Here is an 8,649-nt window from a genome sequence, read left to right as displayed (position 1 = left end):
GCACGATACAATTAAACAATTAACATCCTATCATGCTCTGTGGCATGTATAAAAATATACATGAGCAGGCCCAGTTGACCTCGATTTTGAATAAAGGTGCCAAAAGGAAAAGATCTAAGTGACTCTTAAAGAGGGTTCATTATTGGGGCATTGATAGCAGGAACTTCAGTCACAGAGACTACTCAACTACCCAGTGTTTCAGTAGGAACAGTGACTAAAGTAACATCTGCAATTAGATCTATGGGAAAGACACCAGGAAATTGTGGTCAAAACCGCACATTCGATGACCGTGATACTTGTGCATTAGTGTGATATGTAAGGAAAAACAGAAGAGAAACTCTTCCTCAGGTGAATGTGAATGCAGGACGTGATCAGACTGCCAGCAAGAACAGTCGACGACAACTACATAGACACATTATAGCAGGGTGGCAGTGCATAAACACCTCATTACGAAAACGAATGCCCATTTGAGAGTTGAGTGGTGCAGAAACCATAGGCTCTCGTCTATAGGGATGTGGAAAAAAGTGATATGGTCAGATAAGTTATCCTTCACTATATTCCCAACAAGTTGATGAGAACGTGTGGTGTACACCAAAAGAATGGGACAAGGCCCTTACAGTGAGTTGGTCTGGTGGCTCTGTTATGCAGTGCAGGGGCATTTTCCTGGCATGGTTTGTGTCCACTTGTCCCCTTAGAGTGAAGGCTCATTGCAAATAAATACAGTTATCCTGAGTGATCACCTTTATCTCATGATGAACCATTTCTATCCTGATGGGAGTAGATGGGGTAGTGTCTTTCAGGATGATAATACCCCCATCCACAGGGCACAAGGGGTCATTGAATGGTTGGATGAGTATGAAAATGATGTGACTCACATACTATGGTCTTCACACACTGCAAAAAATGAAGGCTAAAAACAAGAAATAAACACTAAATTTGAGAGGAAAATGACCAAATACTAGTGAAATTATCTGTCTATGCAGTAAGAATTTTATTTGACAAGAAATCCTGAAATAAGTTGGTTCCAGTCTACAAATAAGTAGGCTCTGATAGGTGTTCAAAGGTTTGAAATAAGTGTAAAATTCTGGTTTTAAGCACGAAGGACTTGCTATCTGACTTGTAACAGCACAGTAATAAGTAAAGAAACACTGAATATTAGCAAATAATTCTTAATTCAATATTTTTGCATTCTTAATTTTAGCACACTGAGAAATTAAGGCCAAGGAACAAGAAATAATCACTCAATTTTAGCAGAAAATGAATTAATACTAGTTAAGTATTACTATGGAGTTACTTGAAACAAGTTGTCTCCATCTTGAAACAGGCAGGCCTAGGCAGCACACTAGAGGTAAAACAATATATTTGAGAAAATAATGACTTAAAACCAGTCCTTAATCTGACAGCATACATATTAAAACATTGGGCCTCATTCACCAATATCTTCCTAGGTTTTTTCTTAAATTTGTTCTTGAGAAAATTCCTAAGAAAAGTCTACGTCAGATTCACGACGTGTTCTTAAACCGCAGAATTGTTCGCACGTGTTCTTAAAATGATGTATCCCATTGTCCTCGTAAGTGTAAAGCGCGTGCCAGTTGTTCCTAATTAGCATAGGTAAACGCCCTGCCAATCCCCATAAAAGGGCATGAGACTGCAGGGCCGTGTGCATACACAGAAATTTAAAAGAAAAGTTGAGAGCGAACGATGTCAATAATGGCCAAACGAAAATCTAAAGACGGTGGAGCACCAGACTCCAAATGTAAGGAAAACTTCAGTAGTTCTGAAGTGGAGGTTTTGCTGCGGGAAGTGAACAGCAAACGACCTGTCATATTTAGTAGCTTCAGTAGTGGATATAAAATAACACAAAAAAAGATAGGGATGATATTACTCGTTCAGTGAACGCTGTATCCGGAGAAGCGTGCACAACTTATGAAGTAAAAAAATGGTTTGATGTCAAATCTGAGGCAAAAAAAAAAATACTGGTGGGAGTGGGCGCAAGGAATTGCGTATTATGCACTCAAACGACAAAGCGCTTCTCGTCACATTTAATACCGCTAATTAAATCAACCGGCAGTAAACTACATCTGAGTAAACCCGTCGCTGCACAAAACACTGCACAAAAAACTTATTGCCAGTCATTTTGGTGTCACCTCCCTAGTGACGTTCTCTTCTTCAACATGTCCATGTGTTTAAAAAGTGCTACTTAAGTGCTTAGTTTGTATTCAAAATTTAAACATTTGCTTTTGCAGTATAGACCAAACATTTCATAATTGAAACCCCCAAAAATAAAAGGTCACTACAATGTTTTGATTTTTATCATTTAATACCGCTGAGGCAACCTCCCTCTGAGGCGGAACCTGGCACCTTAATGCTTTGTAAAATAATGAAAATAATTATTAAAAAATATTATAAATGATAAAAATATTATTGTAATTTAAATCCTATAATATTATACAACTGTAGAATTGAAGAAAACGCAATAACCAATTATTTTGCACAAACATGTGTGTGTTCTTGAGTGTGTGTAGATTCTGTTCTTACCTAAGAACAAATCCCAAATAAGAAAACATTGGTGAATGTCAGAATCTTTGTGAAAACTGCGTAAGTGGGTTTTAAGAAGAAAATTCTTCATAAGAACGGTTGGTGAATGAGGCCGATTGATTTTACTGAAACCACAATAGGGCTGCAAGTGAAATTTCTTTGAACATTTATTGACAACTGACACAAAAAATGACATGAAACATTGCGTGTTTACAGATTTACAATTAGCAACCCACTGTCCCAATCCTCTGGACTGATTAAATCCCATAGCCTCTTCCTCTTGAGAAAACGCTCAGGGCCAGGAAAGAGATCTTTTAAGTCATTCCAGCTGAGAGTTTTCAAAACCCCCTCATCAATGCTGGCGGCTGTAAAATGTAAGATGGATATCAATTTCACATCATAAACATTTTGCCACCGCATTTCCCATGTATAGGAAACAGCTATACTGACGGTGATTTTAAAAGGCGTAAATACACAATGTAAGCATTTAATCCAAATAATCGCAATTTAAACAAGCCTAACTGTGCTCCTTTAAACTGTTACAAACATTTTGATTTCTTATGTGTACTGGATGCTATAAAGGCATCTCATTTAATAGTCATAAGCTAAAGCTAAGGTAGCTAACAGCTATTGGCTAAGCTAGCTGCCCCAAAATTCAAGCAATTCGTACCCGGGATAGCTAGCTAGCTACGTTTGCTAGTTGCAGCCCTTCATTCCCACACGCATGAGGGAATAATATTGAATTAGCTAACGCCACCATGGTATGGTATGGTATAGTATTCCATCCTCGTTGTCCTAACATTAGCTAACGTTACCTCATTTCCAGCCTGGCGTTAGCTAGCTAGCCAATGGTTGGCTACCGCTACAGCAAAGATGCCTGAAATGCTAGCCAGTTATACTTACTTAGCTAGTTATTTAGGTAAATTCACAAATTGAGCTTTAATGGTGGGTGGCACTAACGATACTAACTTAACGTTACGCCAGCTACGATGTTAAAACACAACTTACCCTTTAACACCGACAATGTGGTGTCCTCCAAATCATCCATGCTGACTATCTCCGGATCGCTGTTTGCAAACGTTACCTGGCAGAAAACATCACGCACATGGTTAGCTCTATTTCGATGGTTTAACCTTAGCTAGCTCGCAAAAGTGTAGCTCTAACGTTTGTTGCAAGAATTGTCTTTGTGCAGTTGACATTGGATAATGTTAGCTAGCTAGCAGCCCGCTATGTTGGTGGAGGGCAGGCCAAAAAATGGAATATGTCTGAATAAGAACTTGGTCCTAAAAATATGATTTTTGCAAATATAATTTACTGACCTCGAAATGATGTAGTCTGTTGCGTTGTCGTCATCGAAAATGCTTCTTGCTTTGAGCGCCAAAATCACTTCAAGTTATATGACTGACGTCATGTGATATGATGCCATGATGCAATGCGATAAACATGAGGGGGTGCAGGCGCAGAAAATTCTACAGTTTAATATTTTTTAGTAACAGAATTGCAATAATTTATGTCATTGTAAAATATAAGCATTCATTTGAATGTTAAATGGGAATGTTTTACAAATAAGTCATTAAAAAATTCCCATCATACCCCTCACCCCCCCTCCAGCTCCCCTCCACCTAGCTAGCTTATCCTCAGTGGGAATAAGTACATCGGTGGGAAGTCTATTATCTCGGATGTGGAAGATACTTTACCTGTGTTTGGATTGATAAAGGATATCTTTGTGATAGACTCTTCTGTCTTTGCTTTTGAGTATCAGCGTTATGATACCTTGAGTCTGAATAAAGATTTGTTGGCATATGAAGTGGCCGTGCCTAGTCTTGCCCAGGCAACAGAGATGGTACATGCTGAAAAGCTAATTGATTACACTTCATATTTTTCAATGAGTTTCAAAGACAGTGTGTTTGTGTCAATAAAATATAATCTTTGTGATATTATTGCACATAGAAATGGGGATATGTGAATATATGAGATGTGGTTGAGGTATGGGTAATAGGTTCTCTCTGTCAGAGAACTTGGGGGGGAAAGTATTGTTCAATTTAGTTTCCTTTGTGATTTTTTACAGCTGTCCACTGTAGTGGACGTTGGGACAAGCTTTGTCTAAAATATGACAGATTTTGTCATTAAAAATGGAAAAAACTATTCATAAATCCCATATGAACTATATTGTAGATGCGTTGTACATTGAGCCATGGCATTGAATAAAACTTTTAAATGTGGCTTGTGTGTGATTCTTAAATCAAGCAATTGAACTTGGCTGAGTCTGTCATTGAACCTTGAAACAAGTTTTTTTCAGTGAAAGAGAATGGTAGGTGGCTTCTTACCATGTTCCAGGATGACTGGAACAACCATTAACTGAAAACCACTGGCAGTCATTCTCCATTGCAGCTGTGGTTACGATCTTGTGGATGCAGTAGAGGTATGCATACATTGGACAGCAGCAAGGAAGGAGACATGCCCTAAGCAGGGTTCAGACATGCAGTTTGGGTTTACGTTACAGTGCTCCTCCTTGCAATGTAGGCGGGACAAGGCCAAAATGTGTAGCTTTTAGTCAGGCTTTCCATGTCTGACTAGCGAGGCTACCTAAACTGTAATGTGTATTCTGCACTTTGTTTAATTTCAGGTTGATGTTTTATTCTGTTTCCAGAAATAACTATCATAAAAATGAAGTGAGTACCATCTGAAATAATTCTGTTTAATGTAACATGGATGAAGACTACGGGATTGACTGGGAAGTACCCTACAGCAGCAATGTAGAGAGTGTACCTGTCCCTGAACCTTTACCTGTAAGCTCAAGAGATGGCTAACTTAACACCTCCAAGGACCTCACTGCAACTGAGGCTAATACACTGTAAAAAGAAATGTTGAAGCAAGACAGATTTGCTTTTAAAACATCTTTATGTTTTGTGAAAGTGCCATAACACAATGGAAAGTAAAGACTACATTTGCTTTTCATTTCAGTTATTACCATAGGAAAAAGATAACATTGCTTTCCATAGTTTGTTTAGAAAATGTATTACTTCTTAGCCAAAAAAGAATATGAACTTCTTATGTTACAATGGATATGAATATTTGGAGTAAATACTGTGTATCATGTACATCTCGGGTACTCATCTGTTTTGGATTTAACTTATGGCCAACAGCAATTTAAAATGATTGCCCATGCATCAGAGATGCAAAGACCCACTAATGAAACACTATTTAAGAAAATTTGGATTTCTTGATTAATTGAGTTTTAATATTTGCTGTAAATATTGTAAGTGAATAAGCTGCGTGTACAGACTCAGAACATCTTGTAAGACAGTTTACAGAAGTGTGCTCCTTATCAGACCTCCAAAAGAAAACAGACTGTGTACTGTGCTGACAGGGGGTCAGCAATAAAGAGACAGTGCTCAGCTGCAAAACATCCGATTGGATCAGCATTATGTAAAACTTAGGTTCTCCATAATACAGTGTAATCATGTTTTGTATTGTTGGAAAGCCAATGTCATGGGGAACAACTTGGTCTCTTTGGTGGTGGGGTGCTGATTGAAGATCGTGATACCTATGGGTCAGCGCCCAGCCGAATACAAATGTTAACCTGGTGTGACATGCTTACAGAGAGTGCAAGCAGGATAATTATTCTATACTGTTTTGTCATGATTGTATCTTTATTTGATGACTGGGTGTTTTGCTTTGATTTTTTTGTATATGAGAGGAAGCGTGCAATGGTTCGGGGAGACTTGTTAACACGGTCTCCTGCACATATGCATATAGCCATTTCACCACTCACATTTTGTACTATTGTATATTGTCATTATTACTGAACATACTGAACAATAAACTGTGTTCATTTTAACCTGGCATTCCTCGTTGACTCTTTACACTACACACCTGGCAGTTTTAAGGTCAACATACACATAGAACTCAGGATACCTGCATAGTCACTCGCCTATACACTAATGTTGTAGCAGGATACACAATTGTATTCATGGAGCCTACACAAGCCAAAGACACGTCTAAGTCTACACTAAAGTGTGGACCCCTGCCTAATAGGGGTAAAAAATAATGACAGTGTTGCTCGCTGCACTGTTTGCAATAGTGACTTTTCTATTGCCCATGGTGTGTTAAATGATTTTAAAAGACATGTTGATGTGAGTTTAACGGGTGTCATTTTTCATTAGCATAGCTAACGTTATTTAAACTAACTAACTAGCTGCTAAAGAGCTACTCTATTGATTCAGCCACATTTCTGCCATCTTAGAAATATTTTAAAAGTAAGATCAGTTTTATCGTTTGAGGATACTGAGAGATTTATACATGCTTTTATTTCATCCCACCTAGATTACTGCAATGCTTTGTTTTCAGTTTAAATCAAAAGACCTTGGCTCGCCTTCAGACCATACAGAATTCTGCAGCTAGGCTTTTAACGAGGACGAAACGTTCATCTGATTCAGATTCTCATGTCACCCTAGTGCTGGCCTCCTTGCACTGGTTGCCTGTGAAATTCAGAATTGATTTTAAAATGTTATATATATATGTGTGTGTGTGTGTGTGTAAATAGTTTCAATATGTGATCAAATAAATTGTTGTGTTCTTTCATAATCAAATGTCCTGTATTTGGGGGGGATATGGAGTTACGGGGGTGGTGGTGCTACCTCCCTGAAATTAGTTTTTGCAGGGTAGGATTAACCCGGCTCGCCAGTGTAAAGACGGCTTAACATGCCTTTCCAGTTTTTGTAACGTTATAGCTAGCACCACCGTCTAACGTTACTATGTAGCTATCCGGCGGTCGCTGAATGACGTTTCTTGCAATCTGCCTGGAAAGGGAGGAGGAGGAGTTTACCAAGTTGCGCTCACAGTTGTGCGTTTAACGACCAAAATTCAGTGGACTGTTTTCACAGTTGTAGCACTGTGTAGTATGTGTTGAAGTCTATTGTAGAACGTTTGCATTAAGCGCATTTGCAGCAATATTTTTTATCTGTCAAAATGACGGATAGCATTTGGAATGTTCCGTCAAAGCTTCTGAAAATCGGTAACATTAAATGACGGAAAATTCTCGGTTAACGGAACCCCTGATAATAAAAGCTTGTTTCGACATCTAGTCATAGACCTGTTGCAATACCAGTTGGTAGCAATATTGCTCAAAAAAGTTGTCTGTGTATCATGGCCAATGTAGACATGTAACACTGTGTGACTGTCAATGCATTTTTTCTCTTAGCAGCCAGTGTAATAATGAAATATGGGGGAGGAAAGATAACCTCCTTCTTTCAAAAGAGAGCTAGGACAGAGGAAGAAAACAGGTAAAATATAATGGATAAGTGAATCAGATTGAATGCTAATTGGTATCAACCAGAACACTTGCATAGGCAGACAGACACATTACTTGAAGCCTAACCATTTCACTAATAATATTGATGTAGGCCAGCTAGGTATGAGGAAGCAGACACTGAGTCCATCTCTGCAGAGGGACCAGAACCAGCAATTGGTAATGTAGAGCCAGCAGAGGGAGAGTCTGGTGGTGAAGGGACAGATGCAGGTGAGCACCAAGGTTTGACAGGATGGACATTCAGAAGCTCTGTCTTACTTGATAATAAAATTGATGAGAAAAATGATTTCTCTTTGTAGGCGACTGAAGCACAGAACCAGTGGGTTTGACCCAGAGTGGACAAAGAACCACAACTGGCTGTGCTATTCACCTGCAGGTATGACATGCACATTGTGCCAGAAACACTGCACAGCAGGTGGCCTGTGGATTAAACGGCCAAGCACCAATTACAGGCTGGATGCTTTATCCAGCCACGAGAATTCAACAAGTCACAGGCTGGCAATTGACAAAGAGAAAAAACGACAAGGTAATAAGAAAGATGTCAAAAGTACAAGAATCGAATATGTTACATAAGGCAATAACCAACAATGAGCTTTTATATTTAGGTAGAGCACTGGAGGAGGGCTGCTTCAAAATAATATACGAGTGCTTGAAACAGAAGTGGCCCCACCACACCCGCTATGAACCACTGATTTAGCTATGCAAAAGACTCGGGTGCTCCTTTTTGAAGGACTAAGAGTAAGCAAAGAGTAGGCAGTGGCCTTAAAAACTAAACATTACATTACAACAAAGGTATTACA

General features: G+C 38.9%; 1 long non-coding RNA gene across 1 annotated transcript; it reads right to left on the bottom strand.

Annotated features, from left to right (window-relative positions):
* Positions 1–2,739: 2,739 nt before the first annotated feature.
* LOC118233156 lies at positions 2,740–3,937 on the bottom strand. Its single transcript, XR_004766464.1, has 3 exons — positions 3,858–3,937; positions 3,547–3,622; positions 2,740–2,903 (listed from the first exon to the last, which is right to left on the bottom strand). It is a non-coding gene; the product is annotated as an uncharacterized LOC118233156 (long non-coding RNA).
* Positions 3,938–8,649: the final 4,712 nt, after the last annotated feature.

The sequence above is a fragment of the Anguilla anguilla genome, chromosome 8, assembly GCF_013347855.1.
Source record: "Anguilla anguilla isolate fAngAng1 chromosome 8, fAngAng1.pri, whole genome shotgun sequence".
Classification (NCBI taxonomy): domain Eukaryota; kingdom Metazoa; phylum Chordata; class Actinopteri; order Anguilliformes; family Anguillidae; genus Anguilla; species Anguilla anguilla.
The sequence above is the reverse complement of the archived record's forward strand: the minus strand, read 5'-3'. Positions and strand labels throughout refer to the sequence as shown.